Consider the following 19,478-nt stretch of genomic DNA (forward strand, 5'->3'; position numbering starts at 1 on the left):
TGGGTGTTATGCGCAAACAACGAATCATGGAACACTACATCAAAAACTAATGATGTAATGTATGGTGATTAACATAACATAATAAAAAATAAAATAAGATAAAATAAATAAAAAGATACATCCACAGTAAAAAAAAAAAAAAACAAAGAAAAAACTTTTGGGTTATTAACAAATGTTTCTATCAAATTTTGTTGAATTTTGTGAAAAGATTCCTATTCAGCTTCAGTAACCTGCAGTTCTCTTTGACTTTTCCTTATAAGATGCTATATATTGATATTTTCATTATTCTAGAAATATGGTTTAATTTTCAATTTCAAGTCTCCATATATCTGAAGAGATATCACTTTTATTTTGGGAGGATATACATATAATTGTTTCAACAAATGTATTTTCATTTTATTTAGGAAATTAAATTCAACAGAATTAATAGTCTTAATAGTTTTAGTTTTTAATCTTCTGGATGAGTTTCGATTATATCTATAAATTATTCCTTCTATGGCAATATCACTGAAATTCTTTAAAATATTATATAACAAACTAAGCTATTATGAGGAAATACTGTGCATTGGTTAGAGCACAGCTCCTAGAATCAGGTTCATCTGCCATGAACACTGGCCTCCAGATCACCATGCGGATAAATCAAGTAGGGGAAAGCCCAGAACTTCTGGGTCATCTGTAGTACTTATCAAAACACAGATGACTGTGTTGCACACCAGAGCTTTCGATTTAGTAAGTCTGGTTTGGAACTTAAGGATTAACATTTCTAACTTGTTTCCGGGTGTTGCTGCCCATGCTGTAGGGGCAGGGACGAGCCCTTGGGAGGGAACTCTAGATCTACTTGCTCTAAATAAGCTCTTTTCCAGCTTTACATTTTTGGCAGGAAGGAAAAGGAGGCTTTGGAGCTTGGGGTGCTCCTGACAAGTCCCCACTGCACTCTCTCCTTCAAAGGTCACCACTGCCATCTCCTCTGCCATAGCAAGACCTTGAAGATTAGTCACATGGGTGTCACCGTGATAAGCCCAGGGCCCTAGGTCAGCTTTCATTTCCTGCATTCCAACTTCCCTATGCCTCAACACTTCCCTGCCTCATTTTCCTTAGTTTATCTTTTCCTGGCTCCTGAGACCTTCTCAGGCATCCTCTGGAACTGACTGTTCATCAGCAACACACACTCTGTTCTCAACTGCTTCTCTTTGACTTTTTGTTTTAACTAGAAGTGGGCTCTTTGCCAGAGCCGTTGCTTTCTCTTCAGTCCCCTCCAGTGAGGGCTCTTTTCTCTTCCATACGTCCGACTAATTGACCTGGAGGTAGGTGGATATCCTGGCCTCTTCCTAATGTCTCTCACTTCCTTCCTTCTGAACTCCATTCCCAGCTTTGAGTCTCATGTCATCGGGTGTATCACTGAATTACCCACCTGTTACAGTCTCCTCCTAATACTTAGTTAAATCATCTTTATTTGATGAGGATTTTTTAAAAGATCTTATTCATTTATTTGACAAAGAGAGAGAGAAAACAAGCAGGCAGAGCGGCAGGCAGAACGGCAGGCAGAGCGGCAGGCAGAGGGGCAGGCAGAGGGAGAGGGAGAAGCAGGCTCCTCGTTGAGCAGAGAGCTGGATGCAGGGCTCGATCCCAGGACTCTGGGATCATGACCTGAGCTGAAGGCAGATGCTTAACCCACTGAGCCACCCAGGCACCCCTGTTTGGTGAGGATTTTATCATCCAATCATCTCCTCTCTCCTGCAAAACTTTAGACTTAATTGTTTGGTAATTTCAGTTTATGGGTAGATGAACCTCCCGAAACCCTGTACTCCCAGTTTCTTGAATGATTGTACCCTCCACACCCAGCAACTCATTCTCAGGGCATAGACCACATTTTGTCATTATCTATAACAACGAACCTTTCATTTTCTTAATTTCAAGCATCTGTTCCAATCTTCACTCTTTCTTTCCAACCCTCTCACAAATTTTTCACCACCAGGGGGACTATGGGCTGTTGATTCTCCCAAATTTTAACTGTGTCTCTCTTCTGCTCTTTTATATCCCATTTTACTCATACTTCAAAATGTATCTAATTCAGGCCACTTCTCACTGCATTTACCACTACCAGCCTAATCCAAGACATTCTCATCAATCTCTTCATGGTCCTACTCCCAATGCTGACCCAGTGGATTCTCAACACAATAGCTAGAGTCTAGAGTTTTCCTTTTAAAAATGTTTGTCACATTGTGTCAGAAATAGTTTCCCATCTCTATCAAAGTAAAAAACAAAGGGTTCCTGTTAATAGTCAATATTGACAAAGCAATGACCTGTACTGTGTTTCTCAAACTGTCCAGGAATGTTCCTACCTCAGGGTCTTTGCACTAGCTGTCTCTTTTGCCAGTGATGTTCTTTACCAAAATATCCATATGCCTTGTTCCCTTATCTCCTTTAAGTTCTTGCTGAAATGCCACATCTTAATGGGCTTTACCGATAATTCCAACTAAAGTTTTGATTCCTAACTATTTTCTATGTCCTCTTTATGGCTTGTTTTTCTTCATAGAAGTTATCACCATATAAAATCTTTTATATTTCATTTATAAATTTTTAAAATGTAGAAGACAAGTAGAGTACTTTATATTTAAGCCTGAAAAACGCAATGAAAGTGGTACTCAGAGGAAATTGTTAGTCTTACTTAACATGAAAAAAAGGAAGTAAATAAATAATGCCTTTTATTTAAAAATATAGTAAAATAAAAAGATAAATATAGGAAAAATAGTCACAGGAGTTAATAAATACTAAAGCATAAATTAATTCTAAAGTAGCAGAAGAATTTTTATTCATAAGGAAATAATGGTTCTTAAGGAAAATGAATGGAAGAGATAGACATTTAGATGTTCTGAGGAATTAATAAAGAAGAAGTATAGAATTATGATAAAGGAGAATAATCAAAGTAACATTGTGTGTCAACTATACTCAAAAAAAAATAAAAGAGTGACAAAATCAATAAATACAGAGTATCATGAAAGGGATTATAGTGTGTTCTGAAGGTCAAATAATTATTTTTGCCTTAGATAGTTTTGTAATAATTTTTCTTCAAACAATTCAAAACTTTGGAAAAATGTCATAAAATTTTCATTAAAAAACTTTTTCTTTATGTTTATTGTATACAGAAGTTATGCAATAAAATTTCTTTATAAAGGAGTTATAAATACAGAACAAATTCAAACAATTATCAGAAACAATTGGCTCGAATCTACAAATAAATTTGATACCACAAATTAAATAGATAAACATAAATAAAGTTTACATAAGAAGAGATAGAAAATCTATTTCTCATGAATTTTGCAGCATATTGATTTTCAATACTATTTCAACAAGGTGACTGTTGGAGCTCTAGATATCACAGTCATATTTCAGTCAGAAGGGAAGAAAATAGAAGGACATGAACACAGCATTTTATTAACATCATTGTGTTCAGAAACTCTCCTACTTGCTAAGAAAGTTAGAAAATATAGGCTTTTATTTGAGAAGCAATATGCCCAGACAAAAAAGTTGTTATGTTATGAAGGAGGTTGAATGAGCCAACTAGAAATCCTTAGTACAAGGGCATAAAATAGTATCTGAGTAATTATAGACATACAATATCATAAAGATGTTAATATTCCCAAAGGACAAAGTTTACCTTACCAGATATTAGCACATATTACCAAGTCATGGTAATGACAGTAATATGGTACTGATATGAGAATTAAAAAATAAAGAAGAGAGATTGATTTAAGGAGTTCACAAATTCTTGAAGTGCTTCATGAATCTAGTAATAAGTGGTGTTATTAGGATATTCAGCTAATTGCATGGAGAAAATTATGTCCCTATCTCACACCACCTATACAAACATACCTCAAAATATTAATGATTTAAATGTGAAAGGTATGCAATATAAACATAAGAAAAATAATGTGAGAGACAATCTATATTACTTCAAATAGGGAAGAATTTTTTAGTCAAGTCATTCAAGCATTAAATACAATGATAATCATTGAATGATTTGGCAACATCAAAATTATGAATTTTTGTTAAGTGAACAACACCATGTACAAAGCAAGGTGATGCCTGACATGAAGGGTGATATTATTGCCATTTCTGAAACCAATAAATATTAAATATCTGTATACTATACATAAAATAAAATACATCTTATCATTGTCTGAAAACCTTGCAGAATGAAACTTAGCTATTTCCCCTCATCTCATTTACAATGATTTTAATTATTACTAATACCATTATTTTAAATTTTATATATACCAAACCCTCTCCTTCCTCAGGAATTCTCTCATTTGCTATTAATTCTGCTTAATGGCCCACCGTCTGCTCCCTTTCACTTTCGTGTATTAGTTTAAAATTTACCTCCTCAGACATGCTTCTTTTGACCATTTAGAAGTACGCTACCCATTTAATTTCTATCCCAGCACTGCAATACTGTTCTCTACAGTTTATATTACAGTGTGTAATTATGCTGTTTCATTGTTGTGGGATAATAGAGAAAAAAATCTTTATGTTTTGATAGGGTTTTCTGAACTAATTTTTTTAAAATTTTATTTTATTGTTATGTTAATCACCATACATTACATCATTAGTTTTTGATGTAGTGTTCCATGATTCATTGTTTGCGTATAATACCCAGTGCTCCATTCAATACGTGCCCTCTTTATTTACTTTTTGTTTTTTTAAAAGATTTTCCTTATTTATTCGACAGAGAGAGACACAGCGAGAGAGGGAACACAAGCAGGAGGAGTGGGAGAGGGAGAAGCAGGCTTCCTGCAGAGCAGGGAGCCTGCTGCGGGGCTCGATCCCAGGACCCTGGGATCATGACCTGAGCTGAAGGCAGATGCTCAACGACTGAGCCACCCAGGCACCCCAATATGTGCCCTCTTTAATACCCATCACCAGGCTAACCCATCCTCCCATCCCCCTCCCCTCTAGAACCCTCAGTTTGTTTCTCAGAGTCCTTAGTCTCTCATGGTTTGTCTCCCCCTCCGATTCCACCCCCCTCATTTTTCCCTTCCTACTATCTTCTTTTTTTTAAAAAACATGTAATGTATTATTTGTTTCAGAGGTACAGGTCTGTGATTCAACAGTCTTACACAATTCACAGCGCTTCTGAACTAATTTTGATGAAACTTGGCATCCTGGGCGAAGGAGTAAGCAAATTAAAATTAATTTACAACTCTGTAGATTGTGAGAACTATACAGAGAAATTTGCACAACTCCATCTTTCAAGAAGGAATGATGACAGGGGCACTGGAGACATCTGTGCCTCGAGACACATAATTTATCTGGCTGGCGGGGAGGTTCATTTATAAATAACTAAAGAGTTGGAGTAAGAACCCAGGCCTGTTAATTTCCAAGGAGCCATCTTCAGGAGGAGCTGTTGCCTCCCTCCCCTCTGTAAGCCGAGAAAATTCACTTTTTTCTTCATTCCTTGTTTATGACACAGACATCAAGTTTTATATGCATGGGACATTAGACGGGCTTTTTAATGTGCTGACCCAGGATAAGAATTGGGGGATGGGGAATCATGTGGTCACTTTTTAAATAAATAATTATAAACTGTCTCTGGTTTAGAGCACTTCATATGCACCACAGGACAAAATTAATTGAGGTGAATATTAAAAACCCAAATGGCTGCTTGATGCCCGGAAATCTCAATGTGTATGTTTGAGGGTGCCTCTCTGGGTGTGAGGGTGTGCATTTGCGGATGTGGGTCCATACGGACTCGGTGACTTCACCATTATTTCTCACCAGTGACACATTATCCACAGTGTTTCTTGCCACCCAGTTTCTTGCCCTACATTGCCAGGACAATAGTCCAATTTTCATTTTGTTTGGTGGTTTTATTAAGAAGTGGCAGTGTTTGCATATGTCTGCGTGCTCCTCATTCAATCCCAGGTTCCCAGTGCTCTTTGTCAGGCTCCCCACCGATCAGATCAGAAGGCTGACACTTGTATGTTTCTACATTGCTCTACCATTTAGCATCATTCTCAGCATAGATTAGACTACAAACATACATTTAATGAATAAATACACTTCCAAAATTTTAAAATGTTGAAATTTAAGATGAAGGCAATCAAAATGTTGCGGCTTTCCACAGCAGCATTTAAACATGTGCTTCCATTACATCCATATACTTTCATTTAAAAAGTAAAATTTGTTCAATATATTTTTATTTAACTTTGCCATGAAACATTATTGAAGGATGTTGAGAATGCCTGCAGTGTAGTCATCTCTTTTTTGAGGATTTTGGTTACTAATACCTTTCAATATATACATAATGCTCTTTCAGACTGAGATCAGTCAGACAAATGGAAGATAGATAGTATTTTTCTTACCAGGCATATATAATTATTGTCACACATCTTTCAATTGATGAGTAATAGATTTTTTTTCTCATAATAATGCCTATATCATGGCCATAGTTGTTTGATTTGTGTTCTATTTTTCATGTGTTTTATTGGCAAACACTTTAAAATAGCTTCATCAAATATAAATTATAAAGATTAATTTAATGCAGCATACAAAGTGAAATAGGAATAAGCATTTGCATTAAAAAAACTTACTTTTTTAGTAATTCAACCCAAGGGCATACAAAGTGGTTTCCTTGACAACAAGAGATAATAAAAATTTATTTGTGAGTTTAAGATTATATTATCTCATAATTTGATACATATTCTCATTGTTTTAATTCTACTGTGAGAAAACTCTTTTGTACTAAACAAAAGTAGGTAAGATAATCCTGCCATTATAAAAGAACAAATGTTAAATTTACCCAGATCCAGAGAACTCAAAATAAATGAGGTTAAGCAAAATAGACCTTATTCAATTTAAGTTAAAAATAGTCACAGGCGCCTGGGTGGCTCAGTTGGTTAAGCGACTACCTTCGGCTCAGGTCATGATCCTGGAGTCCCTGGATCGAGTCCCGCATCGGGCTCCCTGCTTGGCAGGGAGTCTGCTTCTCCCTCTGACCCTCCCCTCTCTCATGTGGTTTCTCTCTCTCTCTCAAATAAATAAATAAAATCTTTAAAAAATAAAAAAATAAAAATAGTCACATAAATATTCACTGAGTACTTTTGAAAATGCTAAATGAATGTTTCAAATGAATAAGTATATAGGTATTTAATAAAATAAATCTAGGATTAAGATTATTTAAATCTGTTTGTTCTCTGGACCATGCCTAACATAGGTTATTTCGTAGAAGAAAGAACCAGATAATAGATTTTATGTAATTATTTTGATTATCTATTAATTATCATTATTCTCTATTATTTGTAAATAATCTTGCCAATTATAAAATAGAACTACTGCATCAGTGTGTTTGTCAGATTTGTCCAAAATAACAGAACTAGTAGAACCCATATATATTAAGAGATTTATTTTAAGGATCTGGCTCATAAGATTGTGTTGACAGGCAAGACCAAAATCTGTAGGTTTACTGTCAGGTTGGAGATTTATATAATAGGTGGTGTTGCAGTCTTGAGTCTGGAGGCTGGAAACTGTGGCAGAATTTCTTTGTTATAGTTGAAGGCAGAATTCCTTCTTCGGGAAATCTTAAGTCTTTGCTCTGAGGCCTTTGCTGATGGGGTGAGGCACACAGGCATTATGGAGGATAATCTGCTTTGTTTAAACTAATTGTAAATGTTAATCACATTAAAAAAAATCTTTACAGAAACATCTAGACAAGTGTTTGAAAAAACATCTTGTCATCAGTCTAGTCAAGTTAACACATAAAATTAACCATCACAATCAGTAATTAAGATTTCAACTTCAAGTGACAGAAGCTCCAAATCAAAATGACTTGCACAGTAAAGATACTTGTTACCCCCCATCAGAAGAAATCCAAAATGACCCCTATGTTGGTGGAAACAGATTCTTTCTCTTTTTCAAATCTGATATTTTTCATGCTGACTCTATTCTCGACCTTATAGCAAGATAGCTATAGCATTTTGAGGCTCATATCCCAGAGACAGAAGAGAAAGACTGTTTCTTACTATGTCTTGTTCTTAGCATTAAGACATGCTTCCCCATGAATCCCACCATCACATTCCCCCTCACACCTCAGCATCGGAATCAGTCACATGCTCATTTCTGATCTACACTGTCAAGAGGAACTAGGAAACTCGGTCTGGCTTGGACTGATCACCTGATGAGCAACAGATATTTTGGAGGCAACCAAAATATCTGCCATGAATAATTATATTTTTACCTATATTTTCATATTTCTTTGGGATTATGCCTATTGTATTTACAGATCTTGTTGTTGATCTAAAAAAATTGCTGATAACTGCATGGATCTGAGTCTCAAATCTTGTACTTTCTCTTGCTTACTGAGCATTTCTATGAGGACGTGACATAGCTTCCCCAAATTCAGCATTTGTAAACCAAACTTTTAATTTTCCTCTCCAACATACTATAACATTTATTTAGTGGGTAAAACCACCATCCACTTAATTATTCTATGGAGAAAACTTAGAGTCAATCCAGACATCTTATTTTCTTACATTGATTCCTAGTTGTTTACAAAACATAGGTATTTTTGTCCTAAACTCTTGGTTCAAGTTCCTCTTCACCATTTCCATTGCCACTTCCCTGATCCTGCCTTTCCATTCAAACTTCTGACTAGGCATGGTCTTTTCTGACTAATCAAATGCCTCACATCTTTGAAGCATACTGCTGTCAAAACTATTTTCCTGAAGTTCAAATATGATTATTTAGATAACCTGCTCAAAACTCTTCAAAACAACTGTTTGGCTGGTGGGATAAAATCTTAACTATTATAAATATTAGCTCCAAAGGAAATTTCCTTCCCTGAATTGTCAAAATGCTCACGGTCAATGTTATCTACTCAATCCAGGTAGATTTCTAAGCTACAATTTCCTTGCTATCTTCCCAGGGCTCCACTATCTTGCTCCCCAGAGAAGAAAGAAATACCCATTTCCTCTCTATTGTTGGCAAGACATAGTCACTTCATTTAGTAGACTGTGGTCGACCTGAAGGTTGGAAATGATATTCAAATTTGCATCCAGAGGCTAACATAGAGGCTGCTACATATGTGATTTCCAATGGATAGTTGTAATGACGTTTAGAAAAACTAGTATTAATGATGGTTTCAGGGACTGTACAAAGATTTACAAATTGCCAAACAATTTAAATGGATTATACCATCTAACAATCATCATAACCTATGAACCATGTGATATTATCACCTTTCTTTTATTGAGGAACCTATGGGTTAAAGACAATTGCAGTAAAGGCAGGACTCAAACTAAATCAAGTGTTTATGGTCACAACCATGATCATGTTATCTCTTGGATTATTTAAATGAAAATTTGTGTGTCTGTGCCTGTGTGCGTGTGCATGCACAGGTATGCATGTGTGTATGTATGCATTTTATTGCCTACATTTGACTATCTGCATTTGTCTATCTGCCTGTGCATACCTTCAAGTAATAAGAAGTACTTTGCCTATTTTGAAATAATAGCTTAATGAATAAGAAACCAACCATATGAACAATTGAATAAGTGTCACTTAAAAATATAACTTCTGTGAATGAAAATTCCTATATAGTAGTCATAATTTATTTTATTCTGTGCTATCATCACTATGGATCAACATTATCATGAGAAGTATGTCTTAATCACTTTTTCAAAGCTTAAGGAACTTTAATAACAAATTACATAATTTGATTTGATGAAAACTAGTTCATTCTTTTCTTGTTTTGAAAATTCACACAAAGTAAAGCCTTTTGAAAATGGATCCATAAGGTAAAATTATTTAGAAAAACTTACCCTAAAAGTATGTCTCTTATTATATTATCCTGTAATTATTAGAATGACAAGATACTTTAAATGAAATTATTGTTTGGGCTAAGAAACATACTTTGTTAGGTAAATATGCAAAAATATTTGTGTTTTATGTCATATTGTACAATGTTCACTCCTGTTTTGTTGTAGTTTCCATTTGTATATTTAGATTTTATGCAGAATATCTAAGCAAGTGATTTACTGAGTTAAAGAAGATTGTGATATTATGGTACAAAATAATAAGATGTTTTTATATAGCTGAGGGGCTGTTTTTACAGTGTCTGCACATATATGCAGACTGTTAAGAAAATGAAAGGCAGGACATGTGAGGTCTTAGGCCAATAGCAGGAAACTTGTTCTGGGTATTAATAAAATACCTCACTTAATGTGTTCAGTTGGCCATGGCTTGTCTATAAACAACACGTGTGCCAGCCTTAGCCAGGAATGAGCTGAAAGGGAGCTAGCTGCTTCAGAATTATGTTGTCAAGAGTACTTTAATTGGCAAACACAACTGAAACAAAAGTTCAATTATTGGGGAAAAAGCAATCCATCAAAAATTACAAGGCAGAAAAAAGCAAAGGAAAAAGAAAAGCATTTTCAAGAGATACAGCAATCAGAACCAGACTCAGATGTTGGAACTGTCAATCAGGAATTAAAATATCTGTGATTCATATGCTAAATATCTAGTAGAAAAGGTAAACAATAGACATGAACAGATGGGGAATTTTAGCACAGAAATGGAAGTGATAAGAAACTGACAAAGGGAAGTGACAAAATGTTAGAAACAGTATCATCTATGAGAAATTCCTTTGATGGGCTCATCTGAAAACTCTACATAGTTATGCAGTTGAGTAAAGAATCTGTGATCTTGAAGATATATCAATTGAAATGTCAAATTAAAATACAAAGAGACAAATAATTAAAATATAATCAATTAAAAATATAATAAGAAAGTAGGATATCCAAGAGTGGTTGGACAATGTAAAGTGGGGGAATATACACACATTTGGAGTCACAGAAGGATGAGAGAGAGAGAGAATAGGATGGGATAAATATTTGAAGAAATCACTGAGGATTTTCCAAATGTAATGAAAGACATTAAATGAAAGACATAAAAACTTAAGATGAAGCAACAAATAAAACCTAAATATGACATTGTAAAACTGTTGAAAACAAGAAGAAAAATAAAATTTTGAAGGTAGTCAGAGGAAAAAAAGACATTTTGTATAGAAGAATGAGACAATAATGACAGCAGAATTGTTGTCAGAAATTCTAAAAACCTTGAGTTAATAGAGTGACATAAGGTGCTAGGTGATAAAAACAAAAGCTGTTAATATAGATTTCAATTTCTTTATCTTTCTTTATTCTTTTTCCTTTTCAATATATTTCAAAACTGAAGGCAAATTAAACATGTTTTCTGGCAAATAAAAACTGAGACATTCATTGCCAGCAGACCTGCATTACAGGAAATTTTAAAAGAAATTTTTCAAGCAGAAGGTATGAGGAATAGTTGGATCTACAGAAAGAAATAAAGAGATTTTGAAAGAACAAAATTTAAAGTAGATATTTAAAAAAATTTAACTGCTTTAAAAATGACTATTTAAAACAAAAAAATAGTAACGATGCATTGTGAAATTTATAACATAAAAGTAAATGCATGACAATAGCAGAAGAATAAGAGGAAGGGATTGGAAGTATACTATTTTAAGATTCTTATACTCTATGTAAAATGTTTCAGTATTTTTAGAAAATAGATTTTACTAAGTTACATACTATAAAGAAGAGAGCATCATTAAAAATAAAAGGAGGTATAAATAATAAGCTAAAAGTAGAGATAAAATTAAATACTAAAAATTACAAACCCAAAAGAATGCAGAAAAAGGGCAGCACCAAGGTGAGATATGATAAATAGAAAGCAACTAGTAAGATCATAGATGAAATCCAACCCTATCAATAGTCACATTATATTAAAAGGTTTAAAAATTTTAATTAAAAGGTAGGAGTTGTCAGATTAGATAAAAAAAATCACAAACTAATTGTGAAAAAGCCTATTTTAAATAAAAAGAAATAGGTAAGTACAATAATATGCAAACACTAGTCAAAAGAAAGTGGAGAATATATCTGACAAAGTAGACTTCAGAGCGAGGAATGTTGTTAGAAATAGTAGGGACATTCCATAATATCAATCAGGCCAATTTACCAGGAAGGCATACAATCATAATATGTATACACCTAACAAAATAGCCTCAAAATACATAAATCTGAACTGAAAAGGTAAATAATCAAACCTACAATTTGTATTCGGAGCCTCCAACACTCCATTCTTAGCTAATCATAAAACAAGTAGATAGATAATGCTTAAGGGAGTAGAAGACCTGAACAGCACTCTCAGACATCTCAACCTAATTGACATTTACATAACAACAATATTAAGATGCACATTCTTCTCAAGTGCACATGGAGAATTCATCAAGAAAGTCCATATTCTGGGGGTGCCAGAGTCCATAGTCAGTCAGTTAAGTGGCTAACTCTTGATTTTGGCTAGGATCATGATCTCAGGGTCCTGGGATCAAGGCCCATGTTGGGCTCCATGCTCAGTGAGGAGTCTGCTTGAGGATTCTTTCTCTCCTTCTCCGCTTCCTCCCACTCATGTATGCATGCACATGTGCTCTCCCGCTCTCTCTCTGGAATAAATAAATAAATCTTAAAGAAAGAAAAGAAAGAAAGTCCATATTTGGAGCTATTAAAACAAACTTCAAAAAATTAAAAAAATTGAAACCATTTAGCGTATGGTCTCTGATTACAGTACAATTACTTTAGAAATCAATAGCAGAAAGATATTCAGGGAAAATTCCCAGATATTTGGAAATTAAATAACAAATTTCTAAATAACTTACAGATTAAGGAGTTAGGTAGTCAAAAAGGAACTTATAAAATGTTTTGAATTGAATGAAATTAAAAAGATTATCAAAATTTGTGGGATGCTGCAAAAGTAGCTTTTGTAATGATATTTATTGTATGTACTGCTCAGAATATAAAACAAGAAAGTTTTAAATCAACAAGCTAACCCTCCTTCTTAGGAAATGAGAAAGAAGAGCAAAATAAACCTAAAACATGAAGAAACTATGAAATAATAGAGAGTAGGAATCCATAAAATTGAAAGCAGAAAAAATAAAAGAAAAAAATCAATGAAACCAAATGTGACTGATTCTTGGAAATGATCGATAAAATTAATAAACCTCTGTCCAGATGCACTGAGTGAAATGAAAAGAAGATACAGATTATCAATATTAGAAAGACAAAGGGGACATCTCTACAGGTTTTAAATACATAGAAAAGAAGAAAGCAATAATATTATGAACAACTTTATACCAATCAGTTTGATAATAATTGAAATGGACAAATTTCTCAAAAGACACAAACTACCAGAGCTTACTGAAGAAGAAATCGGTAATTTGAAAAGTTCTTTTCAAATTGAATCACCCCTCAGTAATCAGTCCCCTTGAGTCTCTTCAAGGGTCCTCTTACATAACTAAGCACTGCGTTCTGGTATTACAATTTTCCTCAAGGTAATTGCTGTCAGGGTTGGAATGTGACATGTGCTTTAAATTTAGTTACTGTGGGTCCTGAATTGGGAAAATAACATGATTTTACAGATTTGGACATTTAAAAAAGTGAACAATGCATCTGGGGTTTGGCACTGATCTAATTAAACTTCTGAGACCGTGAAGGATTCATCCCCATCCAGTGAGAAGCAGCTGCGGGTGCTGTGGGAACAGCACCACCACCCAGGTATTGAGAGGCTTTCTGTTAATAGTTATTAGAATAAGAAAATGGTGGATGGGGGCGGACTTGTTTGCTTTGCACTTTAAGATAGGCATTTTTTGTTTTGTTTTGTTTTGTTTTAATTTACAAGAACAAGATAACTATTTTGGATTTTAATTTCCTTGGATTTTTAACACCTTTAGAAGCTTTAATTATTGTAACTGAATTTAACAGTTTTGGTAGTTCTATGTAGCTGTGTTTCATTTATAAAGTAGCTTTATGTAGCGTTCAAATGCCAGGTCTCTGATGGGCTACGTATAGCAATTTCGAATAAGATATAGTATATGGAGGGAATATTTAGCCTTGGGAGAAGAGAGCATTGGAATTGATAAATATATGTTTCAGAGCCTTTGAGGAGTAAATAATTACTAACCAATAGAAATTCCTGGAAGATACACAGAGCTGAATTTGTTAGTTTTGGGGCAGTGGGGCCTTGTGAATGTAGGAGTGGATTAGCAATGGCATGATACTGATAACCTCCCCAAGAATGTAGAAAAAATTATGTAAACAGAGGAGAGGTTAAATCCCATATTGATAAATGCTTAAGAATATTGGTGAATGTTAGAATGGGGCCGTTTTCCCCGTGCCTTATATTTCTATGCACTAATCTTTTTAACACTATTGGATTGTGCCTTTTTACACTTCCCTAGGAGAAAAGGAGTCACTTAGCTGATTGGAGCGATGGAAGCAGCTGGGCAGTTAGAAACCAGCTCCTTCTTTTCTTGGTAGTCAGGTACCCAGTAATTTGCTCCTCTTGAAACAAGTTCTCTAAGCGCAGACTCCAATTCTAGAAGCACTTTGTCTAACTGCCTAGCCATGGCCAAATACAGCACAATATTAAGAAGTCCAATGTCAAGGGGCACCTGGGTGGCTCAGTTGGTTAAGAGACCTACTCTTGATTTTGGCTCAGGTCATGATCTCGGGGTCATGGGATTGAGCCCCACATCAGGCTCCCTGCTCAGTGGGGAGTTTGCTTGAGATTTTCTTCTTCTCCCTCACTCCACCCCCTCCCCCTGGTAATGTGCACATGCTCGTGCTCTCCCTCCCTCCCTCTCCCTCTGTCTCTCAAATAAATAACTAAATCTTAAAAAAAAAAAAGAAGTCCAGTGTTAATTTGCAACCAGGCCATGCTCTCTACTATAAGCTTTATAAGGATGCCAATATTCTCTCCACTTGCCTTGCTGTTCTTCAATTTTCAATTGGTTCGAGTGTCAGGATGTGGGAAAGAGGGATGTTATTTATCAATTTCCCTTATGATCTTCCAATTTTTTTGGTCTCTGGGCCATTCATGATTGAAAGATGAAGGGAGATGGCAAACTTTGTACTCTATAAGTCACATTAATTTGGTTCAAGAAGCAATTAGTTTATTATCAAAATTAATGCTTCGGGATATATATATTAAAAGAAAATATGTGTTTGTTAAATGATTTAAAAATATAATAAATATTTGTTCTACATATTATAAAGTCAATACTTTTTATAATGAGCAGGACTATTGCTATTCATTAACATTTTATTTTTCCATCTTCTGTTGTCAAGACAACCTTCCATTCTTTACTCAATTACTAAGCAGTAAAAAAAAAATTACAGTTTCTCAGTCTCATTTAAATAATTGGACTTGTAATTTTGATTGTTTTTTTTTTTAAAGATTTTATTTATTTATTTTGAGAGAGAGAATGAGATAGAGAGAGAGAGCATGAGAGGGGAGAGGGTCAGAGGGCGAAGCAGGCTCCCCGCTGAGCAGGGAGCCCGATGCGGGACTCGATCCCGGGACTCCAGGATCACGACCTGAGCCGAAGGCAGTCGCTTAACCAACTGAGCCACCCAGGCGCCCCATTTTGATTGTTTTTTAAGAGACTTTGTTTTCCAACCTTTAACTATTAATTATAGTTACTACACTTTAAAAGGAATACAATTTAATTTAATTTTAAGGCTATGTAAAAGAAAGGTATGAACATTTCAAATGTATAAAGAACTTTCATGAAGAAAACTATTATAAAACTTTACTTAATATGCTTCGTAACATTAATAGCACTATTATAAAAGATGTTATGGTGACATATATTTATAAAGGTCTATTTTAGTAAGACAGCATTTCAGTATGTGAGAGTATCCTACAAAGAGCACATTTTCCTGAGTGCAGAAATACTATGTAACCAGCAGTAATAAACTGTTCTACCTTCTTGTACTAGGCTGGCTATGTCCAGGTCAATACTCTCACCGGGGTCTTATGTGTTCCATTTATTAGGTAGTTAACTGGTATATAATTAATTAATGCAATTATTTGTGAATTACTTCTACAAATATTTTTAAATGCCTGTTTTGTGCCATGTGCTATAGTTAAAGCTATGAGTAAGACAATTGCTTTTTCTGTTATCATGGAGTCTTAGAGCTTCCTTTTCATCCACTTCTGGAGAAGGAAGGAAAATCCAATTATGGAAAGAAGTAAATACATTTTGGGCATTATGAAAACCTGTGTTCAACACTGTCTGAAGCTTTTTTATTTATGTGGCATATTTTTAGGTAGGATCATATTTTCCTTATAAAATCATCAAAAATAGAGAAGCTACGTATTTTAAAAATATTCTCATGTATTCTATTTCCCATTTCTTACATTAGAGTTAAATATTCAACGTTTTTCATGTATCTTCCTAAACATTTAAAAATTAAGAAAAAATATTTTTATTTGTATTAATCACATTACAGTGAGGAACTGAGTACTGTTTTCTAACTTAATTTTCAATGTAATTATACAATTTGGAGCTATTTCGTTGTCAATTTATATAGGACCAATGTATTACTTCATAACTATGATCTAATTTTCCATAGTTTACTTACACAGTAGTCTCCTGAGCTCTTGTCAGAGTAGCCGTTCAATATCTGTCCAAAGTTTTAGTATTACAAAATGCCACAGAGAATGTAGCTGTACAGTTAGTTCTCTTAGTGCCCATTGCAAGTAGCTGTTTCAGACGCATGCTTAGAAAAAGACTCCCTAGATCAAATTATATGCACACTTCCGTGGTGGAATGAGGATTTATTACTCAATGGGTATAAAGTTTCAGTTATTCTAGATGAATAAGTTCTAGAGATGTTATACAACATAGAGCCTATAGTAAACCATAGAGTATTGTACACCTTAAAATGTGTTAAGGGTAGATCTCATGTAAGTGTTCTTACCACCCCCTCCCCCCCCAAAAAAAGAAAGAAAAGAAAGAAAAAGAAAAAAGAAAACCACCAAAGGAATTGGATAGGTCTATTTCCTTGATTTTGGTGATGGTATCATTTGGATTTGCAATTTTGCAGACTCATCAAATTCTACACATTAAATATGGACACTTTTTTTGGTATATTAATTATACCTCAATAAAGCTATTAAATTGTTTTGCTAGAGATATGAAGTTGCCAACCAGAAAGTTTATGTCAATTTAAATCCTGTGCTAGTAACGTATAAAAATATATACTTCTCATAACCATTCTCTATACTAGATTTTATCACTTTAAAAAAATATATATACAGCCAAATGATGAGGGAAAATCATATACCACATTTGGCTGACAAATACATTTTCCTGATAATTACTGAGGAAAAATATCTTTACATACACATACTGGTTATTAATAGTTATTGTGTATTTAACCTGTAAATTTGTCTTCATATTTGTTTCTGGTTCTCTTTCTTATCTCTATCTAATCTTATCTCTTTAAATAATTACTTAAAAATTCTAAGCTATTTAAAGTACATAAAAAGAGGTAAAATCAACCCAAATATCACAAGTCGGGATAAAACATGTGTAAATGTGATTTTAAATGTCTTCTTTGTGCATACACACATAAATAAAAAAGGATCATATTATGCATGTACTTTTCTCAAGAGCCTTTTCTTTTATCCAAACATAAGATATGGTCCTTTATTATGTCAATTACCATACAAAATCAAACCATTTTTAAGTGGAAATATATTCATCTCTTGTATGGATGTACATAATTAATTTAATATCCTATGAGAGGACACGTAGAATGAGACCAGTTATTTGATATTATAAACAAAATTGCAATGACAATCTTTGTGTGTGTTTGTGCATATACATATATATTTTTTTTTTCTGTGTACAGACACACACACACACACACTTTCTACATTAGTCTAGAGTTTAGTTAATAATAATGTACTAATGTTGTTTTATTTGTTTTGACAAATGTACCATGCTTATCTAAGATATTAAGAGGGGAAATTGGGTAAGAGTTACACAAGGACTTTCTGTATTCTTGTTGCCACTTTTAAATACATCTAAAATTATTCTAAAATAATTTAATTTTTTTTTAAATGAAAGCCATAGGGTAGACTCAGGGGAAATTTAATTTAGATTGGATGGTTTAAACCAGCGTTTTGGAAGACTTTGTATTTAAGCTATAAACAAAAACTCAGATACAAGCCTGCCAATAATGAGGGCAACGCTCCCTGTGCAGACACAAAACCAGTGAGCAGATACCAGGAGGGAAATGTGCTTGGCGTGGTGGAGGGAATGAAAAACTTCAGAATGACTGGAGAAGAGTAGGTGAAAGGGAGCCCAGCATAAAATTGAGGAGTAGTTTGTGAACAGCCTATGCGAGGAATTAGAATTTAACAAAGGAAAGAGGAAAGGAAGGGAGGGAGGGCAGGAGGGAGGGAGGAAGAAGGAAAAGAAAGAAGAGCATTTCTATAATATTTGCTATGTACCAGGCACCATTCTAAACACATTTCACATATGAGCAATTTCAATTCTTGCCTCAACTGTATATGGTATTATTTCCCACTGTGTGGTTAAAAAAAACTGCCTCAGAAGGTTGGAAACTTGCCCAGTGTCACTCCATTGCTCAAAGGCAGAGCTGTGGCAGTCTGATTTCCCGGTCTGCATTTATCTACCACGTCATTGCCCTGAATGTTGGCCCATTCCTTAGAGGCTAATACATCAATTTAGACAAAGGATGATAGTGATTCGGGTTGCGATAGAGTGAACTGGATGGGTTTGAGATGGCCTCTAGGTAAAATCAAATGGAACTGCTGGTAGCTTAGATAAAAGTAATGAGGAAGAAGACAATATCAGGAATGGCTCTCCAACTTCTGCCTTGATTAGATTATTTACTAAATGAAGGAAGAGCAAAGATGTTTGGTGAGGGAAATAAAAATTATGGGTTTTTTTTTTCATTGTTTGGGATGCTAAAGAAATGTCTAAGGAGATGTGTCAAAGCTCAGCATTTCAGTGTTTTCGTCCCTCTTTCTCAAGTTGAAGACGTGTGTGAGAAAGGTCATCTGGCTGCCCGGTGAAAGGAAGGAGGCCACAGTGCCAAGGGCAGGTGCTCAGGCTGCCTTCAGGTCACCACAGGTCAGGACTCAGGTGGCTGGTCAGGTGTGTTCTCTGAGTGCTCTGCTCACAGTGGATTCTGTTCCTTGAGGCTGGACCGTTCTTCCTTGCTGACCAGGCCCTCTTTTACTTGTTATTCGTGCTGCAGACTCTCATGAATTTGCAGGAGGCCTGTGACTCACCCATTAGCCCCTGCTGTACCCTACACTAGAAACAGCATCCTTTCCCTAACATGAGGGAATCGAAAATGGTCCTACGGTGCTCAGTCAGGTCTTCTCATGGCCGAACCCCAACACAACACCTTTTCCCTGTGATGCAGTTAGCCTATGGTGGACAGCCAGAGCACAAGACAATTTAGCTGTCAGCTGCCCCCTCATTCTGCCTGCTTTCATCCTCAATAGGGAAGTCAGAACACAGGATGGACAACTTCCCTTTGCTTCTCTTTCCCTTTACTCAAGGAATCAGAGGAAATTTAGTTATT

This window comes from Phoca vitulina, unplaced genomic scaffold (assembly GCF_004348235.1).
Source record: "Phoca vitulina isolate PV1807 unplaced genomic scaffold, GSC_HSeal_1.0 scaffold17, whole genome shotgun sequence".
Classification (NCBI taxonomy): Eukaryota; Metazoa; Chordata; class Mammalia; order Carnivora; family Phocidae; genus Phoca; species Phoca vitulina.